This window comes from Anabrus simplex, chromosome 1, assembly GCF_040414725.1.
Source record: "Anabrus simplex isolate iqAnaSimp1 chromosome 1, ASM4041472v1, whole genome shotgun sequence".
Classification (NCBI taxonomy): domain Eukaryota; kingdom Metazoa; phylum Arthropoda; class Insecta; order Orthoptera; family Tettigoniidae; genus Anabrus; species Anabrus simplex.
The window spans coordinates 465,858,297-465,880,198 of NC_090265.1; the positions used below are offsets into that span (position 1 = coordinate 465,858,297).

The following is a 21,902-nucleotide window of genomic DNA, read 5'->3' on the forward strand; positions in this document are numbered from 1 at the left end:
TGGGAAGCAACGGGAAACCAACTTCAGGACTGCCGACGGTGGGATTCGAACACACCATCTCCCCAATGCAAGCTATCCGTATGGCTAATTCTTTCAGCATTATTTTTTATAAAATATTTTTGTTTTGTTTCGGAAGGTGAGCATCATATGAGGTGCTTAGTAATTAGGGATTTGGAAAATGATTACTATTCAGTGAAGTATTCTAAATAAACAAATTTGAAAATAGAGCACACATTTTTATGAATTATTGAAACCTAATTCTACCTTTATGAGTATAGAAGACTTGCAGGCTTGCACGCCGTAGTCGTTAATACTGTTATATGATTTTTAGTCCCACTAACTACTTATTTCCGGTTTTTGGAAACGCAGAGGTGCCGGAATTTAGTCCCACAGGAGTTCTTTTAAGTGCCAGCAAATCTACCGACACAAGGCTTACGTATTTGAGCACCTTCAAATAACACCGGACTGTCAGGATCGAACCTGCCAAGTTGTTGCCAGAAGGCCAGCGCTTCAACCGTCTGAGCCACTCAGCCCGGCTGAGGCAGTAGACAAATTGGGTTTGTAGGTCCCTCGTAGTACTGGTTTTCGAAGAAAGTGAACCCCTTGAAAATTTAGGGAACAGTTTCCAGTGAAACATCAGGAGCTACGAAAATAAAAAGAAACACGACTTAAAAGCCAGGAAATTAACTTGTATATTCGTAGAGAAGCCGGCCTTGAAATCCAGCTGTCCAGACGTCAATCAGCTCTACGGATAGGAAAGTTCTCATTCTGCCCCTCTAAGGACTATCGGAGAGGAGAGTTTCCTGAGAAAGTTTGAGAACTATAAACCCAAATCGACCACGGCCTACAATACGCATCGAGACACCGGATGTGAAAGCCAGCTGTTATTTCAAATAGTTCTCCGGTTGTTTCCAAACCTTGTGATGTTAAAAGTAAACTCGTGCCCTCATTCCGAGGTGGTGCAGCTCTTTTCAGGCACACCCCCATTGGAGGTGAGCTGCATGTACCATTTTAACCACATACCAGCCCTCCTGCCATTCTTAAATTTCTGGCAGTACCGGGAATCGAACCCGGGCCCCCGAGGACGGCAGCTAATAACACCAACCGTTACGCTACGGAGGCGGACACCTTGTGATGTTGATAGTGGTGTATTGACAAAGGCAGTGACTGAATTTTTGGTGGTGGTGGTGGTGGTGGTGGTGGGTGGACAAAAATAAGTGTATGGTAAGTTCAATTTCTTATTTTTTGTTGCGACACACAGAATGTTTTAGAGAGCAGTTGCATTTAACCATTATATATCCAGAACTACTCTAACATTTTCTGAAATAAGATATATTTTGCTAGTGGTTTAACGTCGCACTAACACACTGAATGTTTTAGTGATGTATGGGTGGGAAAGGGATAGGATTGGCAAGGAAGCGGCCGTGGCTTTAATTAAGCTGTAGCATTTGCCTGGCGTGAAAGTGGGAAACCACGGGAAACCATCTGCGGACGGCGGGATTCGAACCCACCATCTCTGAAATATATTTATTAGAGATTTAATGAATAGATTCTAGATTAACTGAGTGAAAGTGCAGTTTACATTGTCTTCTCTCTAGGAACTGTTGAAAGAGTTTCATTGAATCAGAGATGCTGCCTTTTGAGAGCAAGTTTGTTGGATCACTCACTCACTCACTCACTCACTCACTCACTCACTCACTCACTCACTCACTCACTCACTCACTCACTCACTCACTCACTCACTCACTTCCACATGGGACTCGGGTCTTATTTCTTGCTTTCTGGTTCCGTGGATGAAGTAGGGAATGCAATTAAAGCCTATCTGATAAAGACAAGAAACTGCATATTTAAATAGTCATCGAACCAGTAGTATAAGCAGGCTTGAAATTTAAGGGTTATTCAACTGAAACAATCCGACCGTCCTGGCATCTGTCCCAATAATTAACAAGTTCCACAATTCCCTCCACAAAGAAGAACTCTGGTTACTGGTTGAATTACTATTCCATAGTATCACGAGCCACTTGATCGGTGGTGAAACGCTTAGTCTTCAGGACTCTCTTCAGTGGACCAAAGAATGCGACTGTCGCAAGGGGAGAGATCTTGGCTGTAAAGCGGGTGATTCGTAAGATCCTACCGGGAACAGCGCCGAGGATCTATTGTTGCGTGCAATGTGTTGGTGTGCGTTACAATGGAGCAGAAACGTACAGTACTTCATGACAGTTTTCCTAGTAAAATCACCAACTTTGCACAAGAATTTAATCATGATACGTTGCATTCGTTTGAACGTAACCATTAAACACGAGTGTTACCCCAGTTCCTTCCTCTACTTAACGGACGCGTGTCTCATACTGACCACGTTCTGAACTGTTACTACAAACACCATACAGTGCTGCCGTAATGTTTTTTTGCAGGGTTGCCAGTTTCATCCGAAAAACCCTTACATTTAAAAGTTACTTAAGATATACATAAGTTGTTTGGATGTACAGTACATATCCAGAGATTACACGCCTAACAGTTTTACTTGTGCCAGTCTCCTTACTTTAACTTATCCTTGGTCAACTGTTGTTATTTTCCGAACCCGACAGTATTAGTTTGAGAGATCTAGGGAGACTTCGTGGCCCTTGCCTTTGTTTTTGGAAAATGCCTTCCTTTTTCCAAGTGTCAGACCCTTTCAAATTTTCCCCTCTGATTAGTGTTAATAGAGGATGGTTGGCCAGTTGTACTTTCTCTTAAAACCACCACCACCACCGCCATCATTACCTAATGGTAGTTAATGTGAATTAACAATATTTCGGACTAACGTGAGTTATAATTATCCGAACGATATCTCCACAGAGCAGTGACTGCGACGGTACATGTGGCCACGTTTAAGCCACTGCGAGCTCCGGATTGAGGATCTCTCGGCGGGCATGTGATGGATAAACAGCTTCCCGTTTGAAATCTACTATAGTTCTCCATTTATTATTTTATAAAAAGCAATATTGTACGACTCATTCGTGATGGTTTACTAGAGAACGATTGAATTGCTCAGTGAGTGAATATTCGTTGGTACTAGCTACAGTGCGCCAGGGAAGTTTCTCCGCAGCAGCTCCGCACTGGAGAGAGAGCACTAGTAATAACAGTTGTGCTGACTGCACAAACGGCAACCCACACGCAAATTTACTGTGAATTCTATTATGACACTGGTATTGCCTGAAGGTCAAATCTCTGAATTTTTAGATTTTACAAAACTGGAGAATTCCACATGTGACAGAACATAAAAGGCAAAGAGAAGAGAAGAGGAATGAAATCCCTGAAGATTTCTACGCAAAGGACGCCATGTTGAACAGAAGCTGGACAAGATTAAATCAAGAACTGAGAAATGCTATAACACTTCTAGCAGCACATAGTTTCCATCATAGATTCTGCACCAATACCTACTTTCATCAACTAAATGAAAAGTGCGTGTGTGACTTATGTATGAAAAGTTGCTAAATATATAATTTTGACAAATGTGAAAAACGAACCAAATCGGTTAGTGAATATGGTAAAGGAAAACAAGGAATCAGCTGTGCGTAATGGACCTGAGTACTGTAGTTTTGTATGGAACCAAAAATAAGTGTTCTCTTATTCTATCTCTGGCCATTGGATGTAAAAAATTATTATTACATAATCAGGAAATTGAAACCACGCCTCGTCCATAAATCAAGTTTTTATTTAAAGTCCATGTAGATTTATAAAACCCTGGAACCATTCACAATGCAGTAACATCTTCGCGTGATAGGTTTGTTTTAATTCTAAGCCAATTGAAGTTCTTTTCTTACAACTTCATTTGCTGTATTCATAGAGATTATGGATTCTTGTGCTAACTTAAGCGTTGAATTTGTAGGACTGCGCAACATCATATCCTAGATTTGATCAAGTTTGTCGGCCGTTGAAATTGTCGACCTGCCGCTTCTTGGTAGTTCGTGAACTGAACCAGTCGCATGAAATTCACGTATCAGATCACGTACAATATCGTATTTGGACATCTGGAGATAGGAAAATATGAACAATACTGTAGTTTAACATTTTTCATAAATTACCTTCGCGAAAATCGTTTTCCAGTATATGCTGCATTGTCACCAGTATTTTGTCTAAACGCACACAAACTGCACAGTTCTCTGTTCACTAACCTTTCCGAGATCATCTACCCTTTTCAATCCAGCGCCTTTGCCATTCAAGGCCATGCCAATGACACGGCCTGGCTGCCAGCTTAACGCTTTCTCTAACAGCAGACCATAGCTAGGCTCACTGCGGAGAAAATTCCCTAGCGCACTGTGTTAGGTAAAAAAAAAGAAAAAAGAAAAAACAATCGTAGCAGTACGTCATTAAATATATATAATGCAGAGAAATGTAAACTCGTGCCCTCTTCTCGATGTGGTGTAGTTCTCTTCACCCCAACTGGAGGTAGCTGCATGTACCATTTTAAGGGGAGTCGGAAAGCCCTATCTTGATAATGTTAATTTGACAGAAAAGATGCCCCGTTATCTCAGGAAGTATTACATTTAGAGCTTTGTTATTTTTAGTACATATATTTACACCCTTTCCATAAGTACTGAACCAGAATGGAATGGTTGGAGCAAACGATTGTAAAGTTATGAATTTGTTTAATAAGTTCCAAATTTTTAACAAAAAATGTCATTAAAATGTATGTAAAGCAGAAACTGTATATGTGAAGTGCTTTTATCTGGTTCAGTAGGTGTATCATGGCACAAGGTGACTCTCTGCAAACAATGAACTGCCTATTTACTGTAGTTTCTGGAACAACGGGTCAAACATGTGAAAAAAAAGTCATTTTTCAGAATATGATTTCAAAGTAAAACAAGATGTTCACTCACAGATTTACCCCGAACAGTGCCTAAAATCCAACTCTATTTAATAGAAACCAATAAAATGTTTGTTATCACGGTGCCGGAAACCTCTGCGTATAACAATCAGGAATAGAACACTGAAAACCACAGCCTTCTAGATTAAAGGGTTCCAGACATTTATATTTTCAAAAAGAAACATGTCTAAGTAGCACAATTTGACACTTGTGTATTGATCTTTAAAATATTTCTTTAAAATGCTTCTATGTGTCGTATTAAAATAAATTATACCCCATTTTAATCAGCAGAGTCCAAATAATTGAATGAGGCAACATTTGGAAAAAAGTCATTTTTTAAAAATATTTTTGTTTCCGACTCCCCTTAACAACATACCAGCACTCCTTCAAGTCTTACATTTCTGGAAGTACAGGGAATCGAACCCGGGTCAATGAGAACGTCAGCTAATAGTGCTAACCCTTACGCTACGTAGGAGGACTGTACAGAAATACCTTCGCGTGAGGTTTAGTTGTAGATTTTATAGCTTAGCAACAATCATTACAAATTTATGAAATATGTTTAGAAAATTAAATACCTATATCATTTGCATACGCTACATGATCCCATTTAATGATGAATGGAAAAAGTGGGAGCCATGCTCATAATTCACACTCGTACATCAGCACTGTACAATCAAAGGTAATTATGAATTCAAATGGGAGTAGTGTGAAATACTGTGTCATAAATCAGGGTCACTGTCCATCCCACTCAAATATTCTATGGCTTTTACAGCTTCTATTGAACTCACATAGGGAATTCTAAACAAGCAGCAGTCCACATTAGAAATATGGTACGATGCAGACACCCTGCCAGGGGCAGTCGAACTTTCAGGAGTTCTTTTGCCCCTACTGGCACCATATGTGTGGAAGCTGCGTGTATTATCGGGCTATTGCTCGTTGACGACACAATTAACCTAGCGACTTAACTGCCAGCTTCACACCCTGATGACCAAGATTAGTATCCCTATGAATGCACGGTTGAGTTTCCACCTAAAATATTCCGTGATTTCAGGAAGGGCTCCAGAATTAAAACCCTCACCAAGAAGGAAATGAGGCAGGGAGGCTTCAACAACCTTGCAAATACGTGTTACAAACTGAAGATTTGTTATCTTTTGGTAGTTGCAACAAGTGGGAAGAGCTGCAGAGGTTAAGCCATTTGGCTTGCTGTTTGGTTGTTCAGGAGTGGAATCCGGGCAAGGATGGGTGTGACAGCAGGAAGGGCTTGGGACCTTAAATCATCCAGATAAATACTAGGTGAAGACAGATGGTTCCATTTGTTTCAGTTCGCAACATTTATAACATAGGCTTGACGAATCTCATTCCTCCGGGACATATGAGAATAAAAGTAACTTCTGCAGAATATTCTTGGGACACTGGAGCCAGTCTAGTATGTTTTGGGTATTTCCCGAGGGTTTAAGACCGGACGCCCTTCCTGACTTACAAACTGATATCTACCAGGATTCAACCCTTGGTCGTACAAGTGGAAATTCGTCAGCTGTGTCAATTTGACTATCACACCCCCTCTGAGGAATGTGGGAATACAAGAAAAATTTTATAACCTAACACCGGACACTATGGATAGAGAAACTTCTATCGATCTGCGTCTACCTTGGAGCGGGATTAGGTCATAAAACTGTCATTGATCATTAAAGTGAATTTATTAGACTACCTTTGAAACACAGTAAGCTATTCATTTACCCTCATAAGGCTGATTATTCGAGGTACTCAAACTAATATTAAATTTATTACAGATCTTGGAATCAGACAGAAGTTGAGTCTAACGAACAGTTGGCTGCAACGCTAACCACTATACGGTAGGGCAGTTATTGGCAAATATGTTTTCATGAAACAGTCTCACACAAATTTGTGAAAACCTGTGTTTTTTTATTTTGTTAGAAATTTAACGTAGCGCTGACAAAAGTTTTCGGTGACGTGGGGAATAGAAAGTATTTGGAGCGGGAAGGTAGGTCTGCAGACAGTGGATTGAACTTGCTATCTCCTGAACGCAAGCTTATAACTACACATCATCCATACTGCGTAGCCAACTCGCTCTGTGAAAGCCTATGTAGACCTTCGATCAAATTTCATAATTAGTGGTTTTCAATGTATAATTTGACAGTATAGGTCTGGCAGAGCGGTAACGTTAGACAATGCATATTAGTCTGTGATAGGTCCCCACATTTCCCCTCTTTGTTCAGTTAATTGCTAATTTATTTCACTTTAAAAAACGCTATTTGTTTGGGGCGTCGACCTATGTAGATCTTTTGCCCCTACTGGCACCATATGTGTGGAAGCTGCGTGTATATGTAATGGCTGAAGTGTAATATGTTGAATGTAAGGAAAGGAATGTTAAATATGACACAAAACGCAGTCCCCAGGCCAGGGGAATTAATCATTACAATTAAAAACACTTCACCTGACCGGGAATCGAACTCGGGGCCACCGGGTGACAGGCGGTCGCGTTGCCCCCTATACCGCGGGACCGGACTTTATTTCACGTTACTCGAATTTTCATACTGGTTTTCAGTATTAAACATTAGTAAAACAAGAGTTATCCAACAATATTTACACTGGATTGAAGTTCTTTGAAGTCGAAAATATTAATTTTAATATACTCTTAATCATGCCACTTATGGTAGTGACTTTGTTTGAATTTGTATTTTCGGTGCATACTCACCAGTGTCATCATCCACCTCCCCCCCTCTCATTGGCGCTACTACAGTCCTGAAGGACCTATCAAGCGATCACTACTCAACCCGAAGACCTGTTAATTATGAGGTGATGCGTAGTCAACCCTATGAATTTTCTCAGATGCTATTCTTCGCTTTCTAGACTGGAGCCACTTTCTCACCGCCAGAAAGCTCGAAGCTCCACAATTTCTCTCACCACCACTCGAATCAGACGTGAGATCAGGTGAAATTTCCTAACCTGCCCGAGAATCGAAACTAGGGCCTCCTGGTAGGAAGAAGGCTCACTATCTCTAGATGATAATGTTGCAAAAATCACCATAAAATGAATGGTGATTCTTCAGTTTCTTCTAGACAATTCATCAAACGTTGAAATAAGACTGATATTACCATTACTTCCGGAGAACAGGTATCAGATTTATTGGCTAAAATAGTTATATACAAGGATAAAACTGAAGACACACAAACGCCAAGATGTAGCTACAGTGTGTTCATTTAATAGAGATCAAAACACCTGATTTTTATGTATAAGAAACTATCAGATTCATTCGAAATAAGAACAGGAGTACGATAGGGAGATATGCTCTCACCGTTGTTGTTCACCTATGCTCTTGACAAAGTAGTTAGAGAATGGAACAGAAATATAAAGAGTGGAAATAGACTGGGTTGCAAAAAGAAGAACCTTGAAATCAAATGTATTGCTTTTGCAGATGGTATGGCCTTGCTTGCTGAAACAACGGAGGAAACAAGGGAGCAAATCCTTGAACTAGGGAAACAAGCAGCTAAAATAGGTATTCACATTACCTTCGAAAAAGCAAAAATTGTGACAAACAACAAAAAAAACCAAACCCCATGGCACTACAGCCCTTGAAGGACCTTGGCCTACCAAGCGATCGCTGCTCAGCCCGAAGGCCTGCAGATTACGAGGTGTCGTGTGGTCAACACGACGAATCCTCTCGGCCGTTATTCTTGGCTTTCTAGACCGAGGCCGCTATCTCACCGTCAGATAGCTCCTCAATTCTAATCACGTAGGCTGAGTGGACCTCGAACCAGCCCTCAGGTCCAGGTAAAAATCCCTGACCTGGCCGGGAATCGAACCCGGGGCCTCCGGGTAAGAGGCAGGCACGCTACCCCTACACCACGGGGCCGGCGACAAACAACAAACACCTACATAAATAATTAGAAGTCCAATAACAAAAGATGGAAATGGTAAAATAATCCAAATATCTCGGAGAATGGATTAGTTGGAATGATGTTTAATCCAAAGAAATGGAATCCAGGAAGATTGAACTGGCTTTCCAACTAACAAAAGATACATACAACGAGAAATCCCTTCTATGGGCGTCCAAAATTAAACATTAAAAACAGTGATTAAACCTGAAGCAGCAGAAACACTAAACATAAATTTCAAAGGACTGATGGAGAAACTCGAGCTAAAAGAAAATTTTAAGAAAGTTTATAGGACCAAAATTTTAGGCTAATAAGATAATACACACCAAAATTGAAACATTCTACAAGGACATTGAAAAACTTTCAGATACTATGTGAAAAGGATTTTTACGGCCATCTTCTCACAACGAACTCTCATAGGTTAATCAAACAAATATTGGACTTCTTCCGTAACCACAAACAAAACCCAACTGGTTTAAAGAAACTAAAAGACCTAATAAAATTACTGATAATTCACTATTCGATTTGTGAAATGAAATGGCGTATGGCTTTTAGTGCCGGGAGTGTCCGAGGACAAGTTTGGCTCTCCAGATGCAGGTCTTTTCATTTGACGCCCGTAGGAAACCTGTCCGTTGTGATGAGGATGAAATGATGATGAAGACGACACATACACCCAGCTCCCGTGCCAGCGAAATTAACCAATTATGGATAAAATCCCCGACCCTGCCGGGAATCGGACCCGGGACCCCTGTGACCAAAGGCCAGCACGCTAACCATTTAGCCATGGAGCCGGACATTCGATTAGTAATAACTAATTAAAACGAAAATATAAGGTTACAAGACAAATTTACATTTTTTTTGCTAGGGGCTTTACGTCGCACCGACACAGATAGGTCTTATGGCGACGATGGGATAGGAAAGGCCTAGGAGTTGGAAGGAAGCGGCCGTGGCCTTAATTAAGGTACAGCCCCAGCATTTGCCTGGTGTGAAAATGGGAAATTTACATTAAAAACCAAACCTATTATCTCGGAAGATGAGAGGAAACGGAGATCAGAAAGAATGAAGAAATACTGGGCACTAAGAAAGGAACAACTCGCAGAGAAATGATCGATTCAACATACCCCAAAGAGGGTGAAACGAAGGAAGCAGAAGAAGAAGAAGAAGAAGAAGAAGAAGAAGAAGAAGAAGGAGGAACTAACCTGAAAATTTCATCACTTCTAATGTGGCTAGTAAAATATCTCTGCCTACACAGTCAAATGCCTTTGTAAGGTCGAAAAGAATTAGAACAATCATTTGTCCTTTATTCACTGCTAGCTGGATGTCGGTGGTTACTTGTACTAATGCTGTGGTGGTGCTGTAATTTAACCTAAACCCTGACTGATATCTGGACAGTATATTACGATGTAAGCGATAGTCTTCCATTTATTTGTGTATTAGTTTCTCCAGTACAATTCCTGGTATAAGGAGGACACTTACAGGATGGGGTGCGTTTTTTCCAGTGGGTCGCGAACTACTATTACAGAAAGCAAAGTACAACATATATGAAAGCGATCAATAGTCACGTAACAAGCACACAAAGCTGCAATATATAATACTGTGATATTAACATATTACGTCGAACATATTAAAGCTCAGTATCCATCTACTGCTGCTACAACAACTACGCTGATAAAAGCCGTGATGAATTTTGCTCCATGAAGAACGAGCGAAGGAGAGAAACAGAGCGATTTCGCTTCAATGAGTGCAATTATTTAGTGTCTGTGAGGGAAACATAGTGTGAGTGAGAGAGCTGCACAGATAATGGCTTACCACGAAAGACTCGGGGGTGCTGAATATCGTTGACTGCCATGCCTAATGGGACAGAAATAGAAAGCCAGTCAGATACTGTAGTTTCACTTCATTTAGTATTTCCAAGAAAAGTCTTGGATCGTAATACCTTGTTATTTCATAAATATAGATGTGAATAAAAATCAACAACACACACACTTTATCCATACACTCGCAAGGAGCTGAGGACACGTAAATTAGCGTTTCTTACTCAGAAACCTGCATATTTCCTAAAACAATTGTTTTGATTACTACTATTTCTCAATTCCCGAAATGTAAACGTAATTTTAATATTTTAGTTTAAAAATCAAATATAATGTATGTTTTAATTTAACTTGTGTTGGTATCTGTACAATGACAAACCAAAAACCAAACCCCCTGGCGCAACAGCCCTGAAGAGACCGTTGCTGAGCCTTAAGGCCTGCAGATTACGAGGTGTCGTGTGGTCAGCACGACGAATCCTCTTGGACGTTATTCTTAGCTTTCTAGATCGGGGCTGCTATCACATCGTCTGATAGCTCCTCAATTATAATCACTTAGGCTGAGTGAATCTAGAATCAACCCTCAGATTCGATTAAAAATGCCTGACCTGGCCGGGAATCGAACCCAGGGGTCTCCTTAAGAGGCAGGTACACTACGCCTACATCGCGGGGTCGGCATCTGTACAAGAAAGATGCATAAAATAAATCTGTTTTCAATTGAATGCTTGATTAAGTTAATCTATATATACATTAATCTATATATACACCGAATTGAATTGGGGATAGCTGCATGGTTTTAGAAATGGCGCTGTAGTTGAATCGGCGAATGTAGTTGTACAGCGTGATGCATGTCTGCGATGTCGTCAGATCTCGTACTGGCCGTACGAATAACAGGCTAGACACGAGATCTCAGCGTATTTGATGGCAGCTTGATCGTTGGCTCTTGACATACGGACCATTCTTTCTTCGAAGTCGTGCAGGAACTGAGTTTTCCACGGCCACCGTATCAAAAGGGCACCGTGAATACATGGATTCGTGATAAACCACCGCCGCCAGAGTCAACTGCCGTGGTGTACAACATTTTGATGACAAGGGTCGCCGTCTGCTAGCTCAGATAGTAAGAACTGATAAACGTGTCACAGTCCATAAGACCACTCGCGAATTCAATGCTAGAGAACAACGATGGTATAAAGAACCATGCCATTGCTCGCAATGGGGTACCGACTAGAGGACCTCTCTTCACCGCACTTCATAATGTACAATAACTGACAAGGGCAATAGGACATCGTCATTGATTTTTCAAGGCACGGCAAATGATTACCTGAATAATTGAGTCTAGGTACCAGTTGGTACACGCCGATGACAGGGTACGAGCAGGTAGCCAAGCACATGAGGCAGTGGATCCCTCTTGCCAGCTGGGTACAGTTCACGGTGGTGTTGATTGTATCCTCGTGTTGATAATATTCAAGTAAAATGTAGCTGATGGTATATCTGCCAACATCCCTTGCCGGCGAACGATACAGGAACCTGTTATCAGATAATATCCGCCAAATTCTTTCGCCTTCGGCGCCCTGCAGGAATGTTCACTCGCGTATCGCCCCGAATTGTGGCCAATTGCTTCCATTAACACACCATGGGTATGAGGATGTTTGCCTAGCCCTCACAGTCAACCCACCCCAATCCTATTGATCACATCTGAGATGCTGTCAAGAGGGATGTGCATGCCCTGGGCATTGTTAAATCTCTGTACATTCCGGGGGACTGTGCAGCGGTCGTGGATCAGAATGGCTCCTCAACGCTTCCTGTATCTTGTCGAGCCCATGCCACCCAACATTACCACCGTCATCAGGGCGAAAGGTGCTCCTACATACTACCAGCCAGGTATCTCTAATTCAGTTACAGATCAGTATATATTTAAAATACAAGGGTTTTCTTCGGACGGTCCACCCGCGGCTTCTACTGAAACGGATTACGTAATTCCTTTTAAAATTAAAGGTTTTTGTCTACCAGTGAATTATCACAATTTTTATTATTATTATTATTATTATTATTATTATTATTATTATTATTATTATTGATATTATATACAATAAATTGACATTTTTAATATCAACGCATGGTAGGTATTTACTTAGTTCGCCGATTGTCCAAGAGGTTACGCTCATACCTGTAAGTGCTAATGAGAGACTGAGCGTGTTATCTTAATTATACCAGGTGGCTCACGGACGCCGTACTTTCTACTTATAAATGTCCCACATGCATACGTGATGTGTGGGGTGTCTACCAACTGATTTTAACAGGGGAACTACTGCCAGCGGGCAGGTTACGTCAGAATATGAAGAGATAAGAAACAGAGTCACACTCGCAGCATGTTACTCAGCGCTGGCGGTCGAATGCACCCCTTGCATTAGTAAACATCGTTTTCGACCGCATAGTTCTAGGCTGGTGTATGGTACAGCCGCACTATATTTACTGTCTGCTTATCGCCAATGGCTAGTGTGTTCAGCAGCGACGAATACATAGACATTATTTTAATCTGGACAACCCGATCGGAATGCAACCGAAGCTCCAAACAGACGTATGCCTTCTACACAAGTATTTCACCGAACAGTATCGTTTTTGTTTCATACAAGCAACTCTTTTATCGAGTGGAATGTCTACACATGTATAAATTAACAAGTGATTAAATTTTCTTTTCTGCATCTTTGGCGTGCTGGGGCTGTACCTTAATTAAGGCCACGGCCGCTTCCATCTCATTCCTAGGCCTTTCCCGTCCCATCGTCGCCATAAGACCTATATGTGTCGGTGCGACGTAAAGCAAAATAAGTTAGTAGAATATTTTTTTACAATTGGTTTTACGTCGCACCGACACAGATAGGAATTATGGCTAAGATGAGACAGGGAAGGGCTACGCGTGGAAAGGAAGCGGCCATGGCCTTAAATACGGTACAGCCCCAGCACTTGCCTGGTGTGAAAATGGGAAACCACGGACAACCATCTTCAGGGCTGCCGACAGTGGGGTTCGAAACCACTATCTCCCAGGTGCGAGCTCGCAGCTGCGCGGCCCTAACTCCACGGCTAGCTCAGCCGGTACAATTAAATAGAAATACGGCATGATCATGCAATTAAAAGTTATTTAGTATTTTAATACACACTAAGGAACTAACAGACACTGAAGAGGCTACCGGACTGACGAATGCGTGCGGCATACCGGTGAATTATAACTCAGTGTTCACGACCTTGGCAAAAACATTATACCCCTACTACCCTTCCCCACAGCACATGCAAAGTCTCCACTACTTGCCGTAGCGCTATACAAATCGGTTAGCTGCGACGAACGGCATTTGGTGCTTATTTCCTCCAAAAATTATGTTAATAATTAAGGAATATAAAGGAAAGAATTAGCAGATAAGACACAAAGGCTTGTGCAGATAACGTTTCTTTTACAAATAATTCGCTGTGAGCTTGCATCCGGGTGATCGTGGGTTCGAATCCCACTGTGCGCAGCCCTGAAGATGGTTTTCCGTGGTTTCCCATTTTCACACCACGCAAATGCTGTTGCTGTACCTTAATTAAGGCAACGGCCGCTTCCTTCCAACTCCTAGGCCTTTCCTATCCCATCGTCGCCATAAGACCTATCTGTGTCGGTGCGACGTAAAGCAATTAGCAAAACAAATAATAATAATTCCTACTTTCAGGTGGCTAAAGTGAATATGTAATGTTTACTCTACAAAGTGGCGAGGGGCGGGGGCGACTTTCCCTTCACGCCCCACCCCCTAATCGCCGCTACTGTTTGTTAACACGCCAAAGATGCAGAAAAGGAAATTTTTAATCACTTGTTAATTTATACATGTGTAGACATTCCACTCGATAAAAGAGTTGCTTGTATGAAACAAAAACGGTACTGTTCGGTGAAATACTTGTGTAGAAGGCATACGTCTGTTTGGAGCTTCGGTTGCATTCCGACCGGGTTATCCAGATTAAAATAATGTCTATGTATTCGTCGCTGCTGATCACACTAGCCATTGGTGATAAGCAGACAGTAAATATAGTGCGGCTGTACCATACACCAGCCTAGAACTATGCGGTCGAAAACGATGTTTACTAATGCAAGGGGTGCATTCGACCGCCAGCGCTGAGTAACATGCTGCGAGTGTGACTCTGTTTCGTATCTCTTCATATACTGACGTAACCTGCCCGCTGGCAGTAGTTCCCCTGTTAAAATCAGTTGGTAGACACCCCACACATCACTTACGCATGCGGGACATTTATAAGTAGAAAGTACGGCGTCCGTAAGCCACCTGGCATTTCTCAATATTCTTCACCTCTCCGAGAATTACCGTGTAAACTCCTTCCTTTTCATACTGGATGCAGGTCGAAGATTCTGTTTTTTCCATTGTAATTCTTCTAGAACTACTGTGTAATCACAAAGTTTTAGGCTACGTATTATTTTACACTTCACTACGTGCTGTGAATCAAAAGAATCAGTAACAAGCACCAAACGTTGTATCTCCTTTATGGGATTGTTTTAGCATGGAACGGAATGTTATTACAATTTAAGGCGACGGTAATAGTTTATTTCATGGTGCTTCCCATTCTTTATTCAATACCGACAAGCATCATTGTGAAACATTGCAAACAGTCGAAAACATTACAAATGAATGAAAAGCGTATGCAGACTGCTGGCTCGGGTTCGATTTTAACGCTGCCACTTTGGACTCATTTGAGGATTGTAGGAGGCTGTACTCAGTTTGAGCTTTTGATTTTATAAAGTGATTGCTGCTGCTCAACCATATGGCCTGAAGATATTTCAGTGTCACGTGTACAAAGTTGTGACTTCCTCAGTAGGTTGTATTGTATGACTTTCTTGACCGGACCGGCTGCCTCTTATATTAGGCAACTCCTCAGTTGCCCTCATGAGCCTGAGTGAAACCCAATACAATCCTTAGTCCAGGATTAAAATCCTTGGGCGTATAGGGGGTCAAATCCAGGCTCTTTAATAATTAAGAAGGGGACTTACTACCCTACAAGACTCAGTCTACAAACTTCAATAGATGAGAAGGAAGAGGAAAAGGTGTTCCATAAAAAATTAGTTATACGTTTCTGTCAATCTTGTGATCATTCGTCACAGGATCTATAGTTTTACGTGGAACCGGAACCAGTTGGAAATGTGTTGTAACTTAAGAGATTGCATATTACGCTTTGGCCGAGATTCGAAACAAGTCCACCTTGTTGACAATCAAGAGACAACATTACTTGGGTATAAACCCTTCTTCCTGGATGGAAGTAATCTGCCGTAGTTTCCTCACTTCGGCTCTAGACGGATGCTGAGGTGATAACCTAATATACCCATACACATAAAAATTGTTTGCATGATGACGGTTCGAATGGAAAATAAACATACAGACTTTTCTCAAGGTTCCTACAATGTTGTTCGTAATTTTGTAAAGTTATGGAACAACCACGTATTTGCCTACTTTTGTGCAACCAATCGCCTGCACCATTTTCAGCTCTCTAAAGAGGAAGAGTAGGCAGTTCATGTTACGACCTAACGCATTCGGTGCATGCTGTCAGTCACTTATACACCGAGCTCGATAGCTGCAGTCACTTAAGTGCGGCCAGTATCCAGTAATCGGGAGATAGTGGGTTCGAGCCCCACTGTCGGCAGCCCTGAAGATGGTTTTCCATGGTTTCCCATTTTCACACCAAGCAAATGCCGGGGATGTACCTTAAGGCCACGGTCGCTTCCTTCCACTTCCTAGGCCTTTTCTATCCCATCGTCGCCATAAGACGTATCTTTGTCGGTTCGACGTAAAGCAAATAGCAAAAAAAGGAAAAGGTCACTTATACATGCCTAGGTGATCCGACACACCGTTTAACTCGGCATGAAACATCGTACTGATCCAGGAAGGCCTAACTCGGAGAGCAGTTGCAATCCGCCTTGGAGTCAGCCAAAGTGAAGAAGCAGGTATCGAAAGACACATTCAGTAACTGATCGTCCGTGGATAGGTCGTCCTCGGTCCACAAAAGCAGTCCGCTTAGTTATGATAAGCGCCGCGGTGCGCCCAATGGCTGACGCCACAGAGCTCGGGGCTGACCTGCGACGGGGATCAGAGGTAACAATAAATCATGACGCCACTTTCTGCCGTCAAGGAAAGGAGAGACTCATTTTGCGGCATTTATTTTACGACAAATGCTTGAATAACTGGGTGCTTATGTCGAAAAATAAACGAGCAAATGTTCATTATTGACATGCCTGTACTTGTTCAACTACAAATACTAGGTAAACTTACTAACTGAATTATTTTAAACGAATACAGTGGTTATGAGGCTGTAACCTTTGGGTAATCCTTCCTTTATGGTTGTTATCCCCTGTGTATATTACTTCCTGAAATTTTAAGAACGAACAGTTTTCTTTTATTTCTGACGAAGAAATACTCTAGTATGATGTTCTCACTTACTTTAAGTCAATTCAATCCAGTCTCAACATAATAATAATAATGATAATGATAATAATAATAATAATAATAATAATAATAATAATAATAATAATAATAATAATAATAATAATAATAATAATAATAACTAGCAAATGTACCCGCACTTCGCTACGGTATTTTACATTGTATACGGATATCGAATTAATTACTGTACATGGTGTGAATAAGATTTTTAAAATTGCATGTCTCTTAGCGTTATCCAGAAACAGCAGGGGGAGGTTCCCATACGTTGTTTCCAATGTAAAGTACGAGTTGCGGAGTTGTGATGATAACGGCAGGCTCACATACCTACTGTCATTCACAATTGAGTAGGTAAGCTTTCATTATAATGGGAGACCCCATTACCTACTGCGCGGTCACAATCCATTTGGGGAGTTTTCGTTAAAATGGCAGGCGCCTATTCCTACTTCCAGACAGATTACAGTTGAGGAATTTTTATTATAACTTAATAGCAGGCACCTTCCCTATTGCCAGTCAAAATTGAGTTGTGCTATTATCATTATGACGGGCCCCTTTTCTTAATAACAGTCGCACCGAGTTGGTGAGTCTCCATTATAATAGCAAGACCACTATGCCTAATGCCAGTCACATTTTAGTTGGGCAAATTTGTTTATAGTGGCCAGAACACTTGCCTACTCCCAAACACAATTGGTTAGGGGAGTTTTGAACAAAACTGCATGCTCACTTGACTTCCGCCAGTCAAATCGAGAAGGGAAATACTAATAACAATGGTAGTCCCTCCTTACTAATGTTAGTTACAAAGGAGTTGGAGAAGGATCCCATTCCTACTGCCAGTCAAAGTCGATGTGGAGATTAATGATTACAATAGCAGACGCCCTCCTGCTGAGAATCACTATCGATGTAACGTATTAATTATAATGGCAAACGCACCCTTTCTGTAACGCTAGTATTCGACTTCAAAGAATATATATATATAGGCCTATATATATAGATCGACATACGAAGTATATGCATGTTTACATATTGCAAACATTAATTTACAGATTAACTGTTGCTAAACGATGCATCATATCGACAAACGGATGTACCATAAGACGCCTCATTCAGCAGACTAAATGACTGGTCTTAAAATATTTTCTCCTGTCTCATCTATATATGGGAAAAATTGAGTTGGAAACGTTGAATAGGGTGAAATTTGGATAAGGTTTCCTCACAGTACATTACTTTTTGGTGCTAATATGACGGCTACAAACATAAAATTTGGTACACGTATGGATACTGGATGGGGCAATGTTAGTGTAGAATTAGACGATTCTACCTTTCGTACAAGTGATTCTAACTACGAATCATACGTGTCCAAAGCGCAAAATGTAGATATAATCGAGAAATAGAGACAAATTTAATATATAAGGAATAGAGATAAGACGAAACGTCATAGGAACGAAGTTTTAGATCACTCCAAATTAACTGAGATTGTACCATCCGTTTTGTGATACGACTTACCGTTTAGCCGTGAAATACTTCGAAACGAAGATCTGCACCGACATTAAAATTGTCTCAATATTCCGATAATTTTCGGGAATAAATAATGAAACATTTAAAGATCTTGGAAGCTTTCCGTCGGTTACAGGCTAAAACGTATAATTTTGCCTAATTTCGATTTTCCGCCTCGTCTGGCAGATTGTGCCGTAATCTTGATTTTGGGCGAGGGGGTATAATTTAGGACTTTCAGGAAAATATAGCTAAAAATATGCAGACGGTCATTATTACCCCTTAAACGGATAAATGAACGAAAATTTCACCGAAGTAGTCAATGCACAGACACACGGTCGTTAGATTTTATATATATGGATAATAATAATAATGATAATAATCGCTTCAATCCCTGGATGAAGATTTTTTCACTGTTGGTTTAGAAATGTGAATAATGGAAAGTGATGATAGCGAACGTAAAGGCAGACAGGAATAGGGTCATCAAGAGTAGTGGTTACAATGGGAGCATTCAACCCACTAGCTATAACGACTGGTAATTAAAGTAGAATTAAAATAAATAATAAATGCATTAGTAAAGCAGTAAGGATATAAATCAGCTCCGTGGTGTTTGGAATACTAACGAACGTTAATGGTGGGCAATTCTATTTTTAATTACGATGTTTATTAATTACAATTTACAGCCCTATATTGATGAAGCCATGGCTATCATAGGACTAAGGAGTTAGCCTCCTTTCTTGATTTAGGATGATTATTATTATTATTATTATTATTATTATTATTATTATTATTATTATTATTATTATTATGACTACGATGATTAGAATTGTTGTGATAAGGGGACTAATATGATAATCGTTAATAATATATACAGTATATGTATTACAAGTTGCTTTACGTCGCACTGACACAGATAGGTCTTATGGAGACGATTGGTTAGAAAAGGGCTAGGAGTGGGAATGAAGTGACCGTGAACTTAGCTAAGGTACAGCGCAGCATTTGTCTGGTGTGAGAATGGGAAACCGCGGAATACCATCTTCAGGGCTGCCGACAGTGGGGTTCGAACCTACTATCTCCTGAATGCAAGCTCACAGCTGCGCACTCGTAACTGTACGGCCAACTTGCTCGGTAATAATAATAATAATGATAATAATAATAATAATAATAATAATAATAATAATAATAATAATAATAATAATAATAATAATAATCAACCAATGCAGGTGTGGTAGATTGTGTTAGTAAGGAACGACAGCTGATCAACCAGACCAAGGTGTTCTAGAATGTCTTGCTGACTACATATTTCCTGGAATTTATTCAATTTCCTTTTAAGTCATTTCTCCATCTATATTTGTTTCCCAACCCAGGTAATCACACTTATTTTCTTTTTCTTTTCAATACTCTTTTCTTGAACGCCAGATCATAATGTTTACATATCTGGTGAAAAAACCCCGTAATCTTCTATATATTAAAAAAGTTTATTAAAACAGCTTTTTGCAATCCGCCTGTCCGTTATACTGGTCCGATTTGCTTCAGTTTTATTTTATTCTCTCCGGAATGATCTGCAAACGAATCACCAGGCATTGATAGGTCTCTAAGTTCAGTGAGCGTTAATAATTTCGTGCGGCTATTTCTAGCCGAGTGCAGCCCTTTTAAGGCAGACCCTCCGATGAGGGTGGGCGGCATCTGCCATGTGTAGGTAACTGCGTGTTGTTGTAATGGAGGATAGTGTTATGCGTGGTGCGTGAGTTGCAGGGATGTTGGGGACAGCACAAACACCCAGCCCCCGGGCCACTGGAATTAACCAATGAAGGTTAAAATCCCCGACCCGGCCGGGAATCGAACCCGGGACCCTCTGAACCGAAGGCCGGTACGCTGACCATTCAGCCAACGAGTCGGACCAGTCAGCGTTGAGTAACCCTAAAATAGTGTCATTAAATAATCACACTAGCCCGCAATACATTCTGTACTTACCGAGTTGCATACATTTAAGGAGCCATATCTTTACGTAAATATATCGGCTAAGCTAAACGATTAGAAATGACGGCGACTATAGAAAAAGCTGCATTTTAAACCAAATTTGGTGTACACATCACACAATACTATCCAGAGAGAAATGCCGTCTGAGTAAGGCACATCTAACGCCCCTCTGGGTGGAGTGGGGAGGGAGTGACATGTAAAAATAATCGAAAACGACTTATATTGCAGTGGCGGTTGGTGCAGGAAATCATTTGTATGCTGTACCCCATACCCTCTCTAAAAAGGAAAAATATTTAGAAATTTATGCGGTTTTCAAGAGCCTCTCCACTGAGTTTTCAATACTGAACAAACACGCAAACAACCCCAACACATATTCACATTCCTCATACAAAACTAATTAAACACACAGTAACACCTGCAATGACAAAACAATCACGAACTCAGAAACACTTGGTGTGAGCGCGCAAAAACAGATCTCATCAATGTTACCAAAATCAATGTAATAAAATCAGCAACGCCGTAATGCAAAATTACATGTAATGAAATTGATAAACAAGACATTTTGTAATTAAAGAAATCACAATAACATGTCCTTTATTTTGACAAGATAGAAAGTATATTTTTTGTAGTTCATCGATTTAAAAATGTAGCTATGGAATAGGCAAGTTGGAGTATTAAAGGACCTGGCGGGAACAGCTTGCGGTTTACTCTACAGTATTTTGTTTCCCCGTTTGCTTTGAGCGATCCCCTCTTAAATACTTAAATACTCAGGTGTGACTAGTGATGTCTCTCTGTGGTCGAACGAAGAATCGCTGTGAAGTGATGTCTTGGCTGTTGTTTCCACAGCACATCGGAAAAGCTGGGCACGCATGCGCAAAAGGCAGAGTTCCCTCTTTCTCGCAAAAAAGCTTTAAAATTCTCACTGAGCTGTGATCTGCACAGCACCCGGTGTGGAGCGCACGAATATTTAGTTACCTGGTTGTGAGGGGAGTTGAATGATTTCTTATTCTTTGGATGCCGTCTTTTTCAATGCAATTATTGACTGTAGATAATATTTTTAAAGTAATTTGTTTTTAGAATAGACAATGTGCTGCAGCACTTCAGCACAGAAGGTACGGCCGCCACTGCTATATTGGTGTTGTATCCATACTTTTCGGGGTCGCTGATGAATAGTGACATTCTGGATGACATTTATGTCGAAATTCAGCCACCATCGGCATAGGGGATAAGAAGGGGTGAAAAAAATTGTACAAAATGACCGAAATTATGTATGTGTGTGTTACCGCATGGCTGTGAACCAAACCTGATACACATATGACTTATTACCTGGAGCAAAGTACTGTGGGAGTAAGACACCGCTAGCACACCTACAGTTGGGGGTTGGGAGGGAGAGACGTGAAAAAACTAATCGAAAACGACC

The 21,902-nt window shown here is 40.8% G+C and overlaps 1 protein-coding gene across 1 annotated transcript in view; it reads right to left on the reverse strand.

Moving 5' to 3' along the window:
- LOC136873743 (neurexin 1) overlaps positions 1-21,902 on the reverse strand; it is a 491,540-nt gene that overhangs the window by 204,733 nt on the left and 264,905 nt on the right. The window lies entirely within an intron of this gene.